This window comes from Callithrix jacchus, chromosome 5, assembly GCF_049354715.1.
Source record: "Callithrix jacchus isolate 240 chromosome 5, calJac240_pri, whole genome shotgun sequence".
Classification (NCBI taxonomy): domain Eukaryota; kingdom Metazoa; phylum Chordata; class Mammalia; order Primates; family Cebidae; genus Callithrix; species Callithrix jacchus.
The window spans coordinates 95,521,462-95,541,570 of NC_133506.1; the positions used below are offsets into that span (position 1 = coordinate 95,521,462).

A 20,109-nucleotide genomic window follows, 5' to 3' on the forward strand; every position below is an offset into this window, starting at 1 on the left:
TTTTTTTTTTATTTCAAAGTGGATTTAATAAAGAAAAGGAGTGCTGTTAAAGTAATACGTGAGGCTTTGACATTAAGCAGTGCAACCCTGTGGAGTCGGCAAGAACAGGGTCTCTAATCTCCAGTGATTTATAGAGGCTCTTCCTTCATCTCTGTACTTGGGGAGGGCCAAAAAGTTTAGAGACAGGCTGGCGTCCCTCTTACTCCACACCACTAACTCCTGCTGGCCAGCCTGCCTGCTAAAACTTTTAACCCTTTAGCTGTTAGTTGACAGCACACCCATTAAAGCCAGTTTATTTGCTCTCAGAGGACAGAGTGGTTTCATATTGCAGTAATGTACATGGAAGTAAACAGCCATGTCTGATGTTGAAAAATTGTAAGTGAAGAGCAAAAAGGAACCTAAAAATCAAAAGGAGATCATTTGAAGATGTCTGGAAATGGTCAGAAGAGAGACCCCTTTCCACGAGTGACTGAGAGTCTGTTGGGTCAGCACCCCAACCACTCTGAGTGAGCCAGGTGAGTCATGGTGGTACATTCTCTCCCGATTACTTGAGTACTCGGAACTATAACTCAAGTCAAAGTCAAGTTCCAGAATATGGTTAGAAGGATTAGACAGCATTAAGAGTATGAAATAGGTTTTCCAACAAGTGGACTAAGGGGTGGGAAGGAAGGTGCACTTGTTCTGGGCCCTGCCCAAGAGGAAATGTGCAGAGGAAGGGCCTTGCTGAATGGGATGGGTCATTTTAAACATTGCACTGGTTACAGATATGAGCATGTTTCTCATGCTCCACCCCTATCCTTCAAAAGCAAAATCTTCTGTTCTAAGGCTTTTCTGAATACCAAGGTACCTGCAAAACACCAGCCACCATCCTTGCCTGGCCAGTTGGTGGTTCTCAGTCCAGCACTTTCCCCCACAGCCGAGTATAAGGCTTGCTGGGAGGACTAGCATGGGGGCGGGGTGATAACTTCTTTCTAGGCATCTCTGCCTTAAAAACTGTCAAGAAAATTTCCAGTTCTCTAGTCCACCATATTTTGTGGTTGCTGCAGACTTGGCTGCTTGTCTCTGTCAGTCAGACAAGAAAGCACTCCTCCTAACTCACCGGAATGAAGGAGAACTTAACCTTGGTCAAGGTCTTGGGCTTAACTTCACCTTTTAAAAGATCAAAGCACCACATTTGCCAACAAGGACTGACTGGGGATCTGAAGTAGAAAGTGCATGCCGACCTAAAGCTAGGACAATCTGTAGCAGAGATGGCTCTGGGACAGAGCCCTTGTACTTGATAACCTTGGGCCCTTGCTGCCTGGTTCCACTACTGACAAAGAAAGATACAGAGCCCTACTTTAAGAGGCTTTCTGGAATCAAGCACCCAGGTCAAGAAGACTGACAAAGGTCTATACTACATACTTTAGGGCCAGCAGATGACAAGGCCACAAAATTCACAACCGATAGTAGTAGCATAGCGAGCAGTCGAAGACCTCACACTTTCCCTCTCCACAGTCCATGTAATTTCTTTGATTCAAGAAGTTGATTGAGTGCCTCATTTAATGAAGTGGTTAAGGAAGGAACCAAGGCGGGGACAGGGAGTGACTTGCTGAAGAGCACACAGCCAGCTAGTAAGAAAGTCAGCAACAGAGCCCAGGGCTTCTGACTCATAGTCTGTTACACCTGGATGTAGACTAACAAGCTAGTCTACATCAGACCCAAGTTCGAGTCCTGATTCCTCTGCAAGTTACTTCAACCCTCCAAGCTTCAGCTTGCTCCTCTTAAAATAGAAATAATGGTACCTTTTCAATGCTGTGATGATTACATGAGAAAATGAACAAAAGTACTTAGAACAATACTTGGCACATAGTATGTACTGAACGAATGTTAATATCTTATTGTTGTTATTATTTTTTCTTCAGAAAGTCAATAATAAGTACACCTTTTGTTTTGTTTTTGTTTTTGACACAGGGTCTTATGCTGTCACCCAGGCTGGAGTGCAGTGATGCCATCTTGGTTCACTGTAGCCTCAACCTTCTGGGCTCAAGTGATCTTCCCACCTCAGCCTCAGTAGTAGCTGGGACTACAGGAGCCTACCACCATGCCTGGCTAATTTTTTGATTTTTCATAAAGACAAGGTATCACTATGTTGCTTAGGCTGATCTCAAACTCCTGGGCTCAAGTGATCTTACTGCCCCAGCCTCCCAAAGTGCTGGGATTACAGGTGTGAGCCACCATGCCCAGCCCTGCAAAGTGCAATTTCTTGGAACAGCATGTGGCCCTCAAGCTGAATCAAAGCTGCTTTGAGCGAATGCAGTATGGCAGACAATTTTCCCCACGACAGCCGCTACTGTAGGCTTCCCCTTCTCTGCTGCAGCGTGTACCACATTTGGTTGTCATTGATCTCTACAGAGATCTGTTCCCAAACTCCACAGAGCTCTTTAGGTGTAAAGCCCAGGGCATATTCTAATTGCACCTCTGGTGTCTGGCTCAGTAGGTGGCCCATAAAGTTTCACTGAATGGCTGGGTGTGGTGGCGCATGCCTGTAATCCCAGCACTTTGGGAGGCCGAGGTGGGTGGATCATGAAGTCAAGCAATCGAGACCATCCTGGCCAACATGGTGAAACCGCATCTCTACTAAAAATATAAAAATTAGGTGGGCGTGGTGATGTGCCTGTATTCTCTGGAGGCTGAGGCAGGAGAATTGCTTGAACCAGGGAGGCAGAGGTTGCAGTGAGCCGAGATCACACCACTGCACTGCAGCCTGGGTGACAGAGCAAGACTCCAACTCAAAAAAAAAAAAAGTTTCATTGAATAAATGAATGAATGTAGTATAAAGGGCCTAGAAAGCATTCTCTGTCCTTCCTTGCCCCGGCCAGGATCTCTGTAGTGTAATTTGTCTAAATATGCTACCTTCTGACTCTGGTAAGCCCATGGCAGAGTTTAGAGCCCAAACATATTTATGACCCAAACTTCTCTGAAGACGACATGCTCCTCTGGCTGCCCTAGGAGCCACCGTCACAAGGGTATGAAGCGAGTGTTTAACGTATCCCTGCTAACAGCATGCCCACAGATCCTAGCACACTGTTAGCACTCTCTGCTGGTGTTAAAATCCCTATTCTAACATGTTATATTTTGGTCTTGCACCAAGCAGCAGCATGCTAATGTGAGAAAATCTGGAGAAACCCTTCCAGGTCCAGTCATATGGCCTCCAGGGTCATAAACACCATGTCGGATTCCTATCCTGCTGCCTATTTACCAGCCTCCCAGTAACCAAAGGCCTCGCCACATGCTAGACTTCACCAGCATAGGAGTGGGCGGCAACATCAGTAAAAACCCAGCAACTGCTGTTTCATCTGCTCATGACAACTTTCAAATGCAGATCCAGAGAATTCAGAAGCAAGAGGAAATGTCTCATACTCCCCACCCCCACTGCAGGCTCACCAAGGGACAGTTGCAAGGACCTACCCTTTGAAAGCTGCAAAGAAATCCCAAAGGGTATGTAGAGTTTAAGCTACTTTGCAGCAGTCTGTTGACTCACATCCACACACTGGGAACTCTTTGGGAAAAACTTCCCACCAGTTGTTTCCTTTATGTAATGTTTCTGGTCCACGAGTAAAAAGGTGTCATGATAATGACAGTCAAAGCCTGAGGTTTGTTTTAGGTCTGAGGATTCACAAGAGAAACTCCAATATTCATGTACCGCCTGTGTGTGTGTGTGAGAGTGAAGATAAGTTTTCCAAGTCTTGAAAATCAAAAAACAATTGGTAGATCTTTATTTATTTTTTTTTTTGAGATGGAGTTTCACTCTTGTTACCCAGGCTGGAGTGCTATGGTGCGATCTCAGCTCACCACAACCTCCACCTCCTGGGTTCAAGCAATTCTCCCGCCTCAGCCTCCTGAGTAGCTGGGATTACAGGCACGCGCCACTATGCCCAGCTAATTTTTTGTATTTTTAGTAGAGGTGGGGTTTCACCATGTTGACCAGGATGGTCTCAATCTCTTGACCTCGTGATCCACCCGCCTCGGCCTCCCAAAGTGCTGGGATTACAGGCGTGAGCCACTGTGCCCGGCTTGGTAGAGCTTTAGAATGTAGAGGACTAAAGCTGATTCGCCTGAAGCAGGGACTGGAGATGGGCGGTAACATGTCCGAAACTCCAGTCTCAGCTGCAGGCTCCTTTACCTTTGGGAAACTGCAGATCTCCAGCTCCTAGCCTCTTGTCTCCTGGATAAACAAGCCTTATCGGCCACCCACAGTACTTCAGTTAGTAAAAGGGCTTAGGAATGTAAATCACACTGGAGTGAAGTGTGATTCTAATTTGCACTTAATCAAAGCCAATTAGAAGTACATTATTTACACAAAGTCCATGCATCTCAATTATGCCTAGCACAGCTCAAGACAGTTTTGAGTCCAGACCTTAATTCTGCTTAATTAGAGGAATAAACATTTTCACTGAGTCAATCCTCTACTCTAGTCTAGATCCTATGGATAAACCAAACGAAGCATGTAGAGCTTTTTACTTTAGGGCCGAGAAAGTATAACTGAAACCTGTTGAAAATCTGCAGAAAACAAAGTATTCAGACTTGGAAGTTACTCTAGGTTGGAAAGTAGCACTCAGTTCTCTCTTTTATATATACTTACTAGCACTGACTCTGCCATGCACTAATTGTTATATTTGCTTTGCTTCATTTTAGCAAGTAAAAACACAACCTAGGAGGATGGGAAAAGCACAGCACCCCAATTTAGTTCTCAAGTGATACGTTTCATTTCTCTGGTTCTTGTGGTCCCTGGTCTACCCAGGTGAAGGCAGTTTCAGGATAGTTGGTTTGAATCACTAGTGGACAGAAGAGACACTGAGGTCAGCACCAGTCAGCAGGCATGGTCCCAACAGAGACCAGGGACAAGAATTTAGGGTAGCAAAGCTTTCACAAACTGATAGGAGAGCAAGGAGAGGGCCTTGATGACACTTGCTTGAGAACTTCACTTCATTCATTCAACAACAGGCATTAGCTAGGTGCTGAGGAAGCTTCTGCTGTCCCTTCTGAGGTGGCATCAGATCACTGTGCCAACCCTGCCATGCCTGGGCAAATTTCCTCACTTATTGGGTGAGTGGAGGCTCTCCCAAGCAGGGACCCTGACAGCTCTTCTGAGAATTCCTTCTCTTTACCTTTGCAACAATTGGCATGGCCTTAGGGGGACAAATAAATGCCCAGATAGGCTGAAAATCCAGTGAGAATGAAGCCTAAACAGCAGGAGGGAAAAAAAAAAATGCAGCTGTGGCTGCACTGCTCATTCTAAGGAGCCCAGAAGCAGCAACAGATGTCAACAAGCCTTCAGATCATAACACCAAAGGTACAACTAAAGCTGCCCAGGTGAGTCAGTTCAAGGTCTAACTGCTTAAAAATCAATTTACCACTGTGTGTGGTGGCCTGTTGTTTCAGCTACTTCAGAGGTGGAGGAGGCAAGAGGATTGTTTGAGCCCAGGAGGTCAAGGCTGCAGTGAGCTATGACTGCCTCACTGCATTCCAACCTGGGTGGCAGAGAAAAACTCTGTCTCTAAAAAAAAATTTTTTTTGGGCCGGGCGTGGTGGCTCACGCCTGTAATCCCAGTACTTTGGGAGGCTGAGGTGGGCAGATCACAAGGTCAAGAAATCGAGACAATCCTGGTCAACATGGTGAAACCCTGTCTCTACTAAAAATACAAAAAAAATTAGTGGGGCATTGTGGTGCGTGCCTGTAGTCCTAGCTCCTCGGGAGGCTGAGGTAGAATTGCTTGAACCCAGGAGGCGGAGGTTGCAGTAAGCCAAGATTGAGCCACTGCACTCCAGCCTGGGCAACAGAGCGAGACTCTATCTCAAAAAAAAATTTTTTTAAATCAATTTTTACTTTTTCAACCTCATTTTGGTACAAATTCACTTGGTCATCCCTTCATCATCTCTGATGAACTAAATAGGAGAGTTAACTAAATATAATAAGGAGAATGAACTAAACATAATATAAAGTACCCAGCATAGAGTGGGTGCTTAATGTCTGGTGGATCAATCACAGAAAACCAAGGCTAGCTGATGGTACTTTTCCAGCAAAATGGTCACCTTTATATTAAAACATAAAACGGTAACATCTCTGAAGGAAGTAGGCAGCACCATTGAATGTCATGGCTGCCCAACTGTTTTCAATACATAAAGGAGCAACGCGGAGCAAAAATAAATCACAACTTTTAGTATTACAACATCACAACATCATAGTATTATTTAGCATTATTTAAATAAAAGATGCCATGGACGATTTATTTATTTATTTATGAGACGGAGTTTCACTCTTGTTGCCCAGGCTGGAGCAATGGTGTGATCCTGGCTCACAGCAACCTCTGGCCACCGGGTTCAAGTGATTTCCTTCCTCAGACTCCGAAGTAGCTGGGATTACAGGCATGCATCACCATGCCCAGCTAATTTTGTATTTTTCGTAGATGGGGTTTCTCCATCTTGATCAGGCTGGTCTTGAACACCCAACCTCAGGTGATCCACCTGCCTCGGTCTCCCAAAGTGCTGGGATAATAGGCGTGAGCCACCATGCCTGGTGGGCTAATTTATTTTTAAAGGGGGAAAATCACCGTTGAAAAAAAATATGTATTTTAAAAATATGTATTATATATAAAAATATAGATGTTAAAAATATATTTTACTGTAATATCTCCCCTTTATTAAAACTCATTTAATTACTTACACATTTAAGCTCTGTGCATTTCACTATGTGAAAAAAATTATCTCAATAAAAAATGTTTAAAATTCATATTTTAGGTAAAGAGATGATGTAATGTGACCAACTCATTAAACCAAAAGGGAAATTCTCTCAAAGTGAGGTAAACAGACTTCTGGAAGGGTTTGGTCCATATGCTGTGTGTTGATGGGCTTTCTTCTTTTGCAAACACTTGAGATACTCTGTTTTATTGACAAAGACCAATTTAAACATCGCTTTCTATAACTTGGGCATTCAACTTGTCCTTGGAGCCTCCCTCCCTGACACAGGAAGTCACATCTGTCTGAGAGTAAGCCAACGTGACCAACATTAGTTCCCAGAAGACTTTGCCTTTGAACTATTTCAGCATAGTAAAAGTGAACTCTCTATCCTGGAATATTATCCAAATCTCCTGCCCACTTTTTCCAACCATCCAACTCTTAAAAGTTACTAGTCTGGACACTTGGGGAGAACCTCTCACCAGAGGCCCAATTTGCCCCTCCTCATTCAGCTCCCAACCAGGGCTCAGGAAAGCTTTCTCATTGGTAAGGTATTCCCAAAGAAGCAATAAAGAAAACCCTGCATTTATGAGCTTTGTTTTTTCCTAGAGACAAATTTTATTTCAAACCCGAGACCAATTAGGGATAAAAATAACAAAAGCATCATGTGTTCACTGAAAAACTGTCCCAAATAATTTCTTTATACTTTTAGAAAGGGCTTTCTCATTATTAATTCACTCGATCTGATTAGATATTCACAAAAATCCAGGAGGCAGGTACCTAGTAACTAACAAGTTTGAATGTGTTATAGTTAGTTGTCAATGAGGTCTTCCGAATCCAAAGTCAGTCTTTCTTTCATTACATGAAACAGCCTAAATTGAAGTAGCTGTTTAGAAAAAAAGTCTTGAACATCTATTATGTGCACAACAGTCTTGCAAAAAGGAATCAGCAGAAAACAAAGATTTACCATAAAACAAAAAATTTTTAAAACAATAGAGAAATGAGAAAGTTAGTCTGATATAAACCCCAGAAATTATTGATAAACACATAAAATTCTAAAATTTATATGGCAAAGATACTAACTTGGAAAAATATTTTTAATATATATGATAGAGTGCTAATTTGCTTAGTATATAGAAAGCTACTCCAAATCAATATGAAAAAGATAAAAAAAAAATATAAAGATGGGAAAAGACCAGGAACAATGAATAAAATAAGTATGACATTTAAATTTGTGAAAATATGTTCAAAGCCAGTCAAAGAGAAATGCAGATTGAAATTACAATAAAATACTACATTGAATCTGATTTGCAGAGACCAAAAAATCTGATAACACACTGTATAGGCAAGGTGTAGAGAAATAAGTACGCTCATACATTGGGGGTGGGAGTATAACTTAGTATGGTGACTATGATGGAAAATTTGACATTAAATAATAAAATTACAAAAAATTCCCAGGTCACTTATCCTTTGCCCTGGGAATTCTACTATTTTGTTTTTTTGAGACAGTCTCACTCTGTTGCCAGGCTGTAGTGCAGTGGTGTGATCTCAGGTCACTGCAACCTCTGCCTCCTGGGTTCAAGCAATTCTTCTGCATCAGTCTCCTGAATAACTGGGATTACAGGCAAACACCACTACACCTGGCTAATTTTTGTATATTTATAGTAGAGATGGGGTTTCACCATATTGGCCAGGCTCATCTAAAACTCCTAACCTTGTCATCCGCCCACCCTGGCCTCCCAAAGTACTGGGATTACAGGCGTGAGCCACCATGCCTGGCAACTTCTAAGAACTATTTATATACATGAAATTACACAAATGTCCCAAGATGTAAACTACTTACTTTAACACTATTTTTAATGACAAAAGCTTGAAGACCATCTACAGTCCAACAATGGGGACTGTGAAATAAATAGTAGAAAACTATGTTGTCTCTAAAAATAAGGAAATTCTATAAATACCAAAAAAAGGAAAAATCTCCAAGATGTATTAATATAGAAAAAGAGTGTGCATCGTAGGGTATCTTTTTGATGTGAAGACAAAAGGATGCACAGAACATCTTTGGAATGAAACACCGTAAAAACTGCTAACTGTTATTTTCTCTGGGCAGGGACTGGGAGATAAGAGTAGGTATCTTTTTAATAACATTTTATGCCCAATTTTCTTTTTAAAGCATGAAGTATGTAATACCTTTTTAGAAGGCTGAGGTACTATGGGAATACAACAAGCCAGTCAGTTGGGAGTTGCTGGAGAAAGCCTTGAACCTGTTAAGGGTCCAGACATGCCCAGATGGCTCCATGTTTGCTGCCCAAATGATCAGGCATGTGTGAAGAGAACTGGCAGAACCTTTAGCTCTGGCACTGACCACGTAAGCACTAATCTGCCATAAAAATACACTTGGAAAGGTCACTTCTTGCTACACACACACACACACACACACACACACACACACACACACAGTGCCAACCTTTTCATGTGAATACACCTTTTGTTTCAAGTTAAAATAAGCTTTTACTTTCATTATTTTATCAAATCTATACAACACACTCCAAGGTAGGTACTGTTACTCCTGCTATATAGATCTGTACATTGAAGTGCAGAGAACAAATTACTTACTCATGCAAGATGTGAAATCTTTAAGTGGAAGAGTTGTTACTCAAACCTGGATCCTGATTTCAAATTAGACATTATTTCTACGAGGTCAACTACCCCACATTTCCTTCCAAAGACAAACCTGATGACCTCCTGGAGCTGGACTGAGTGATATCCAATAGCCTCTTGGACTTTAGGAAATAATAACTTTCAGCTGGGCGTGGTGGCTCATGCCTGTAATCCCAGCACTTTGGGAGGCTGAGGCAGGTGGATCACAAGTTCAGGAGTTCGAGATAAGCCTGGCCAAGATGGTGAAACCCTGTCTCTACTAAAAATAGCAAAAATTAGCTGGGCACGGTGGCAGGTGCCTGTAGTCCCAGCTACTTGGGAGGCTGAGGCAGGAGAATCGCTTGAACCTGGGAGGCAGAGGTTGCAGTGAGCAGAGATCATGCCATTGCACTCCAGCCTGGGTGACAGAGTGAGAGTCTATTTCAAAATAATAATAATAATAATAATAATAATAATAATAACTGTCTTTGAGGTAGACTATTATTGATCCTGTATCTGTATCTATCTAAAGAGAACTACACTTCTTCAGAATCCTACTTCTTTCTGCAATGTGTGTCTGGCTTCATTCAGAAATGGAAAGAGTAATGAACCAGGAGTGAGGGGATAATGGGACCAAATCCCAGGCCTAGACCAAGTTGGTGGGTAACTGTGGCATAATACTTTCTCTCTCTGGGTACCAGGGTCTCCAAGTGTAAAGAAAGGGCCTTGAGGTAGAAGAGTTCTGAGGTCCCTTACAACTCTACTCTTTTTTTGAACTAGAGGATTTCTTGAGTTCTGCTGACAGTAGGGAGAGAACTACCCAAGAGATGAATAGTTGACTAAAGGAAAGTACTTACAGCTCTGGAACCAAGCTAAACAAAGAGTTAATGTAGACTTGGAAGGAGCAGAATTGAAAGGAAAAAAAAGAAAGATGTAGAGACATGGAGATGGAGAAAAAGTGAGCCAAAGGAGGCTTAGCAAAGCTTGTACTGCCGCAGTCACCCAATCAGCCCGCAGCAGCCAAGCCCAACTTGGCTTGTGGTTACCGGCCTAGCTTTTTTTTTTTTTCCACTCAAGCAGAGGGACTGGTGCCACCTCACCATGGAGGCCCAATGGCTTAGCCCACTATTTTAAACATGGTTTGTGGTCTACACCAGGATGGACCGAACAACTCTGTGTCCTCCAAGGGATTAAGACTGAATGATTAAGATCGAATGGCAGTGATGAGGTCTGGTGAACAGTCACTGGGCCACATCAAAATTAGACCCACAGCTGTTCTCAGAATAGCCTCTGCTATGGCCCCAGGGTAAAGTTTGCAAAATACAAATTGGTTTGTGAATCTCTTAGCTACCACGGGCTAGGCAGAAGCTGCTCTTCAAGAGGAACCCAAATAATAAGGAATGGAATGGAACCCCCAATCTGTGCACAAGCCTGCCTACGAAACGAATCACTGACCAATGGAGAGAGAAGAAAGAAGCAAGAACTTGTTAGGTGTGTCAGTCCTAGGCTGCCTTAAAGAAAAAACAAAGGTTTTTTCACCTATCATACAATTCATCCATTTAAAGTATATAATTTAGGCTGGGCCCAGTGGCTCACACCTGTAATCCCAGCACTTTGGGAGGCTGAGGTGGGTGGATCACTTGAGGTCAGGAGTTCGAGACCAGCCTGGCCAACATAGTCAAATGCCATCTACTAAAAATACAAAAATTAGCTGGGTGTGGTGGCATGGGCCTATAATCCCAGATACTCAGGAAGCTGAGGCAGGAGAATCACTTGAACCTGGAAGGAGGAGATTGCAGTGAGCCCAGAAGTGCCACTGCACTCCAGCCTGGGTTTTTTTTTTTTTTTTAAGATGGAGCAAGACTCTATCTTAAAAAAAAAAACAAGTATATAATTCAATGGCTTTTAGTGTATTCACAGAATTGTGCAACCATCACAACCTATTTTAGAGGATTCTGATTGCTCTGAAAAGAAAGCCCGTACCTCTTAGCCATTATCTCCCAATCTCATATCCCCAGTCCTAGGGAATCCACTTTCCATCTCTGTAGATTTTCCTATTCTGGACATTTCATAGAAGTGGAACCATACTTCCAGTCACAAATATTTTCAAGGCTGATCCATGCTCTAGTATGTATGAAAACTTCATTCCTTTTTATGGAATATTTTGTGTTCCATTGTATGAACATACCATGTTTTGTTTATCCATTAATCTGTTGAACACTTAGGGTGTTTGAATCTTTGGGCTAGAGTGAATAATGCTGCAAGGAACACATAAGCATCAGTTCCTTTTGCTGCATTCAATTCCTTTGGGTATGTCCATCCAACAGTTGCTAGAGGCTGGGCATGGTGGCACACACCTGTAAGCCTAGCATTGTGGAAGGCCAATGTGGGCAGATCTTGTGAGCCCGAGTTTGAGACAAGCCTGGGAACCTAGTGAAACCCTGTCTCTACAAAAAACACAAAAATTACCCAGCCATGGTGGCACATACCTATAGTCTGAGCTACTCGTGGGGACTGAGGTGGGAGGAGGTTGCATTGAGTCAAGATTGTGCCACTGCACTCTAGCCTGGGGAACAGAGTGAGACTCTTTCTCAAAACAAACAAACAAAAACAACTGATAGACATTTGTTTTCACTTTTTGGCTATCACGAGTAATGCTGCTATGAAAATTCTGTATAAATTCATTTTTTGTGTGGACATGTTTTTCTTTCGGGTATACACCTGGGTGTGGAATTGTTGGATAATATGGTAACTCTGGTAACCATTTGAGAAACTGCCAGTTTGCTAAAGAAGATGCACCATTTTACATTCCTGCCAGCCTATAACTTTTCCCATCATTATCGATATTTGTTATTATTTATCTTTTTGATCATAGCCATCCTAGTGGGTGCCAACTAGTATCTCCTTGTGGTTTTGAGTTGAATGTCCCTAATGATTAATGATGTTGAGCATCTTTTCATGCAATTATTGGCCACTGCATATTTTCTTTGGAGAAGTGTCTATTTAGATCTTTCGTCCATTTTTAATTGGGTTATTTGTCTTTATATTATTGTGTTGTAGTAGTTCTTATATATTCTAGACATAAGTCCCTTATTTGATTTGATTTGAAAAAATTTTCTCCCATTTTGTGGGTCTTTTCCCTTTCCTGATGTTATTCTTAGAAGCCTGAATGTTTTCTAGTTTGATAGTGTCCAGTTTATTATCTATTTTTCTCTTGTTGTTTGTGCTTTTGGTGTCATATCTAAGATACTATTGCCTAATCCATGGTCACAAACATTTACTCATGTTTTCTTCTAAGAGTGTTATAGCTTCACTTCTTACATTTAGGTCTTTGATCCATTTTAATTTTTGTGTATGGTAGCGGTAGGGTCATGTGGATATTCAGTTGTCCCATTACCACTTTTTTGGTTTTTGTTGACACACAGTCTTGCTCTGTCACTCAGGTGGAGTGCACTGGCATGATCACAGCTCACAACAACCTTGAACTCCTAGAAAAAACAATCCTCCTGCCTCAGCCTCTCAAGTTACTAGAGCTATAGGCACACGCCACCATATTTCCAAATTTTATAGGAAAATTTCTTTTTTTCCTATAAGAGACAAAGTCTCACTTTGTTTCCCAGGCAGGTCTTGAACTCCTGGCCTCAAGTGATCCTCCTGCCTCAGCCTCCCAAAGCATTGTGATTACAGGTGTGAGCCACCATGCCCAGCCTACCACTTGTTGAAAATACTATTCTTTCCTCATGGAATTGTCTTGACATCCATGTTTAAAAATCAATTGACTGTAAATGTGAGGGTTTATTTTTGGACTCTCAATTCTATTCCATTATGCTGTATGTCCATATGCTAGTACCATATTATCTTGATTACTACAGCTTAGAAGTATATTTTGAAATTGAAAAGTCAAGGCCTTCAACTTTGTTCTTTTTCAAGATTACTTTGGCTTTTCTGTACCCTTGAATTTATACATAAATTTTAGGACTGGCTCATCAATTTCTGCAAAGAAGTCAGCTGGGATTTTGACAGAGATTGCATTGAATCTGTACATCAATTTGGGGAGCACTGCCATCTTATCAGTTTTGTCTTTTGATCTATGAATATGGAATATCTTTCCATTTATTTAGTTCTATAACTTCTCCCAAAAACAAAGCTTTTACTTCTGTTAAATATACTCCTGAGTACTTCATTCTTTTTGATGCTATTGTAAATGAAAGTGCTTTCCTAATTTCATGTGCAGTTTGCTCATTGCTACTGTATAGAAACACAAGTGATTTTTATATACTTACAGTATATCCTACAACCTTGCGAAATAGGTTGCCTTTTATAAGGTTTCATACCTAAGGCTATCAAAAAACTATTAAGGAGTATAATGGCTTTGTACTGTATCAATTTAGCTAATCTAGAACTACGATTCTGAGAATTCTCTTCCATGTATGATTACAAGTTGGTGTTAATTGTAAGAAAAATTTCCATGAGATGTGGAAGGTGGAAGACAGCAGCAATCATTATGCTTTGAAGGGTAAATGCAGGGTACATGGTCCTGTGGCAGCTTGTGTTTACTGTAACTGACATGCCAGCCACCCTGCCGGACTACATTGTCCCCCAGATCTCATGAGATAGTCTCCTTCACATTCTGTGACTTCTGGGTCAAGTGCACATGCAGTTTTGTAGTGAAGAGTACCAGCTTCTTCTGCAGGTCAGTCTGCCCTTTTATCAAGGCTAAGGGCACTGACAAGGCTACAGTGAGCCGCCGCTCACTGTGATTATGCCACTGTACTCCAGCTTGGGCAACAAGGTGAGATCGTGTCTGAGAAATGCACATGGGCTCCAATTTGCCCTTTGTTTCTGCTTATTCACATTAAACTTTCTTCCCAGCTTCAGCCCTGCTCCATATTCAGGCCCACCAAGAGACTCAAAGGCAAGAGACTTCCTCAGCAGCACCAGCAATCACATAAGGCCATGCACAGACCTAATCCCTATAAGGAATCCTTTATTCTATATATTTCCATTCAATATCTGTGCTATTTACTTATTACAAATGGCATTGCTTTAAAATTTCAATTTCAGATTATTTGTTGATAGTATATCGACAATTCAATCAATTTTTACATATTGATGTCATGTTCTGACACTGTTAAATTCCTTATTGGTTCCAGTAGCTTTTAAAAAACAGATTTCAGGGCTGGGTGCAGTGGCTAGTGCCTGTAATCCTAGTACTTTGGGAGGCTAAAGTGAGAGGATTGCTTGGGCTTGGAGTTCTAGACTACCCTGGGCAAATAGTGAGACCCTGTCTCTACAAAAAATTTTAAAAATTAGTTAAACGTAATAGCATTCACCTGTGGTCCCAGCTACTCAGAAGTCTGATCACCACTTGAAACCAGGAGGTAGAGGCTGAAGTCAGCCATGTTCATGCTACTGCACTCCAGCCTGAGTGACACTGCAAGACCCTGTCTCCAAATAAATAAAAACAGATTTCATAGGTTTTCCTATACAGACAATTATGTTTTCTAGGAATAAAAACAGTTTTACTTCTTCCCTGCCAACTGAGATACTTTTGGTTTCTTTATTTTCCCTTACTGTACTAGCCAAAACCTCCTGTACTTGGGTGAATAGCAGTGGTGAGAGTGGACACATCCCTTGCTGTGTTCCTGATCTTAGGAGAAAGCTTTCAATCTCCATTAAGTCTGATGTTGGCTGCAGTTTTTTTATAGGAGGAATTTCAAACATCTGTTAAAAATGTGTTCAGGCCAGCGTGGTGGCTCATACCTGTAATCCCAGCACTTTGGGAGGCCGAGACACCTGAGGTCAGGAGTTTGAAACCAGCCTGGTCAACATGGTGAAACCCTATTTCTACTAAAAATATAAAAATTAGTGGGGTGTGGTGGCAGGTGCCTGTGATCCCAACTACTTGGCAGGCTGAGGCAGGAGAATTGCTTGAACCCAGGAGGTGGAGGTTGCAGTGAGCAGAGATTGTGCCACTGCACTCCAGCCTGGGCAACAAAGTGAGACCTTGTCTCAAAAAAAAAAAGTCAAAGATTTAAAAGAAAATATGAACATAATGAAGATAGGAAATGGGAGATATTAAAAAAAGAACCAAACATAACTTCTAAAAATAAAAAATTTACTAAATAAACTTGACAAAAGATTAAACACTCCAGAGACCTCTACACTTGAAGATACAGCAATAGAAACTAAACCATAGCACAGAGAAAATTAAAACTTGTAAGAAAAAGAAAAAATAGTGCCATAGTGACCTATTAGTGGTCTGATATGTGAAACTGCAGTCTTAGAGGGAGGGTTAGCCATTAAAAAATTTGAAAAAAATAATGGCCAAAAAATGTTCAAATTTGATAAAAATAATAAACTCATAGATCCAAGAAACTCAACAAACTATAAAATAGGATGTACATAAATAAAACGAGTCCAGAGCTTATCATCATCAAAATAGTGAAAAATAGACAAATCTTAAAAGTAGCCAGAGGTAAAAGACACATGACATACAGAACAAATAACTGCTCCCTTCTTGTCAGAATCCACACAGCCAGAATGACATCTAGCTTTTTAAAAAATGGTATTCCTTTTTCATGCAACATCATATTCAGCAAAATATCCTTTAAAATAAAGGTAGTCAGCCTGGGCAACATGGCCAAACCTCGTCTCTACAAAAAATATGAAAAAATAGCCAGGTGTGGTGGTACGTGCCTGTAGTCCCAGCTTCTTTGGGGACTGAGGCAGGAGGATTGCTTGAGCCCAGGAGGTAGAGGCTGCCAGGGAGCCATGATCATGCCACTGCATTCCAGTCTGGGTGACAAAGTGAGACCATGTCTCAGAAAAAAATAAAAATAGACATCTTAAGACAAAAGTTAAGAGAATTCTAGCTAGCATACTGGTGTTTCAAGAAGCATTAAAGGAAATCTGGGTGAAGGAAAACTGAAACTTAGATCTATACAAAGGAATAGAGAACACTAGAAATGGAAGCTACAGGAGGATGTCCTCTACCAAAGTGAGGACATAAGCCAAGAAAAATCACATGGGATATAGGAGGGCGCAGGAGATCTAATCTAGGAGTGAAGATGATGCTGTCTCAGGTATGAAGGTCAACACGTCTGGACTGGAGCAGATATCAAGAGGTAAAAAGGCAAAATTGACATAAAGTGTAGTATGTCTGAACAGGAGTAGATCTAGTTATGCATAGCCTGAAACTTACACAATGCAACTTATATATGAAAGTAATTTTTACTTAGAATGAGGAGAGATGATCAAAATTGCTTTTTTTTTTTAGAGTGCAGTGGTGCAATCTCAGCTCACTGCAACCTTAACCTCCTGGAGCTCAAGCCGTCCTCCCACCTCAGCCTCCCGAGTAGCTGAAACCATAGGTATAGTCTCATGAGACCATGCCCAGATAATTTTTGTATTTTTTGTAGAGATAGGGTTTTGCTATGTTGCCAAGGCCGGTCTTGAGCTCCTGAGCTCAAGGTATCTGCCTGCCTCAGCCTCTCAAAGTGCTGGATTACAGACATGAGCCTCTGTGCCCAGCCAAAATTATATGGTTTTAAACACTGACAAACACCTTAAATATCACCAAATCCTGAAAAATAATCTAGTATTTTTCATTAACGGCTCGAAAAGATTCTAAAATTCTTATTTTTTTATATTTTTGGCTGCATGCTTATTGATTGCTTCTGCATACAATATGTTTGAAGCACTATTCTATGGAAGAAAGAATATATTTCAGTTTTTCCTTTAAAACATAATTTGAGGATAGTCTCTTCAATTAATTTAGCCAAGCATGATGGCTTACATCTTTAATTTCAGCACTTTTGGAGGTCAAAGTGGGAGGACTGCTTGAGGCCAGGAGTTTGAGACCAGTCTGGGCAACAGTATGATACATCATCCCTACGAAAAATAGAAAAATTAGCTGGGCATGGTGATGTGTGCCTGTAGTCCCAGCAACTTGAGGCAGGAGGACTGCTTGGACTCAGGAGTGTGAGGCTGCAGTGAGTATGACTGCACCATTGCACTCCTGTCTGGGCAACAGAGAGACCTTATTCAAACATACAAAACAAAAACCCAAATGGTTCTAGGAAAACTGGTTAACTACATACAAAAGAATACAGTTGGGGCCGAGCACAGTGGCTCATGCCTGTAATCCCAGCTCTTTGGGAGGCCGAGGTGGGTGGATCACATGAGGCCAGGAGTTTGAGACCAGCCTAGACAACATGGCAAAATCCCATCTCTACTAAAAATATAAAAAATTAGCCAGGCATGGTGGAACATGCCTGTAATCTCAGCTACCTGGGGAGGCTGAGGCACAAGAATCATTTGAGCCTAGGAGGCGGAGGCTGCAGTAAGCCAAGATCATGCCACTGCCCTCCAGCCTGTGCAACAGAGCAAGAGCTTGTCTTAATTTAAAAAAAAAAAAAAAGGAGGAGGGTGGCAAAAGACTTGAATAGACATTAATCCAAGAGTAGCTGCAAATAGCCAACAAGTTGTATGAAAAAAGCTATAGTAATGTTGCTAGCAGAACATTACTATTATCAGAGAAATGCAAATCAAAACCACAGTCGTAGACCACCTCACACCCATTAGGTTGGCCACTATCAAAAGAAACAAAAAAACAAATGTAACAGAGAATAACAAGTGCTGCTAAGTATGTGGCGAAATTGGAACCCTTGTGCATTGTTGGTGGGAATGCAAATGGTGTAGCCACTATGGAAAACAGCATGGACACTCCTCAAAACATTAAAAATAGAATTTCCATATAATCCAGCAATCCCACTTATGATATATATTCAAAAGAATTGAAAATATATTTTCTAAGAGATATTTTCACACCCGTGTTCACTGCAGCATTATTCACAATAGTCAAAGAGATGGAGGCAACCTAAATATCCATTGAAGGATAAATGGATAAAGAAAATGTAGTATATACATGTATACAGGGGAATATTATTCAGACTTTAAAAATAAGGAAATCCTGTCATATGCTACAACATGGATGACCCTTGAGGACATTATGCTAGAAGCAAATCATAAAAAGACAATTACTGGCTGGGTGTGGTGGGTCACGCCTATAATCCCAGCACTTTGGGGGGCTGAGGTGGGCAGATTATTTGAGGTCAGGAGTTCTAGACCAGCCCAACCAATACAGTGAAACCCATCTCTACTACAAATACAAAAATTAGCCAGGTGTGGTGGTATATGCCTGTAACCCAGCTAGTCATGAGGCTGAGGCATGAAAATTGCTTGAACCTGGGAATCGAGATTGTACTCTAGCCTGGGCAACAGAGTGAGGCTCTGTCTCAAAAAAAAAAAAGACAATTACTACACAATTCCACTTATATACCAGGAGCTAAGGGTGGAGATGGGAATCGTTCAATGGGTATAGGATTTTAGTTTTTTATGGTGAAAAATTCTAGTGAGCTGTTGTGCAATAATATGTGTATGTATTACTATACTGGACACTTAAGATGATAATGTTTTTTAATACCACAATAAAAAATAATTTGTATTTGGCAAATGGAAAGCAAAAGCAAACTAAAAAATTATAGTAGTGATCCAAAAAGAGAGGGATAGACAGACAGAAACACTATCAAAATGACTGTATAATTCTACTTCCCCAACTAGATTGAGGAATAGACATTAAACACAGAGTCTGTGTCTTATTCATCTGGAAGTCTGAGGAGTCAAGGAATCATCCTTAGTTAATAGAAAATACTGAATGAATAAATGAAAAATGCAAAACAGGCAAAGGTGGAAAAAGCAGAGGTGCAAAGAGTCCCCAAGATCAAATATGACTAAGGATACTGTATCTTTAGTGAATGACAGTCTATCCATGGTCTGAGTGACATCTATAAGTGAGTAACAGTTTCTCTCCAGGCACCAAATGTAGGACATTACATTAAATATTCAAGAGATACATGACCCAGTTTTTTTCAGGGAGGGGTGAGTATGGGTTTTCAGTGAGCTTTGTGCACACAAAGACCTACATAGGACAGGTTCTTGGACGTGGAGGAGAAGAAAACAAAGGAGGGCAGTCTTCCCCAATGGTCATGCTGAAGATCACATGGTCCTTGCTTACACAGCACTTCCTGGCTTTGCTCGGAAAATTCCACGACGTTTCACCTAGCCACCTCCTTTTATTTTCCTTTTTTTCTGGAAACCGAGTCTCACTCTGTCGCCCAGGCTAGAGAGCAGTGGCACTATCTTAGCTCACTGTAACCTCTACCTCCCAGATTCAAATGATTCGCCTCCCTCAGCCTCCTGAGTAGCTGGGATTACAGGCGCACATCATCATACACAGCTAATTTTTGTATTTAGTAGAGACAGGGTTTCACCAAGTTGGCCAGGCTGGTTTCAAACTCCTGACCTCAAGCAATCTGTCCTCCTCGGCCTCCCAAAGTGCTGGGATTACAGGTGTGAACCACCATGCCTGGCCTAAATTACTTTTTTATTTTCAAAACATAAAAGCCTTGACATCATGACTTGGTATCTTTTAGTTTATTAACCATGGTGGCAATTTAAAAATTAACTTTCCTATCTTAGTAGAAAGGGGACAAGAAGCAAACAATCTTGCTTTGCAATTCTGGTGCTATAAAGAAAATATGGAGGGTCCCCTTTTGACTCTATCTCTGGCTAGAGATAGTGCATGTCTGGCAATAGATGAGTGTGCGTGTGTGAGGACACTGTTTATTCTAGCCTTTCTAAAATTTACAAATTGAAACAAATAATGCTGGAGACATTTGCAACTATGGG

The 20,109-nt window shown here is 41.3% G+C and overlaps 1 protein-coding gene and 1 long non-coding RNA gene across 9 annotated transcripts in view; both read right to left on the reverse strand.

The window, feature by feature from the left end:
• The window catches only part of BCAS3 (BCAS3 microtubule associated cell migration factor), a 754,554-nt gene that overhangs the window by 102,407 nt on the left and 632,038 nt on the right, over positions 1 to 20,109 (reverse strand). The window lies entirely within an intron of this gene.
• LOC144582630 (uncharacterized) overlaps positions 1 to 20,109 on the reverse strand; it is a 44,542-nt gene continuing 24,433 nt past the window's right edge. The window contains exon 2 of the long non-coding RNA XR_013535719.1: positions 1 to 20,109. This exon is cut by the window's right edge and continues 21,192 nt beyond it. This is a non-coding gene — a long non-coding RNA (uncharacterized LOC144582630).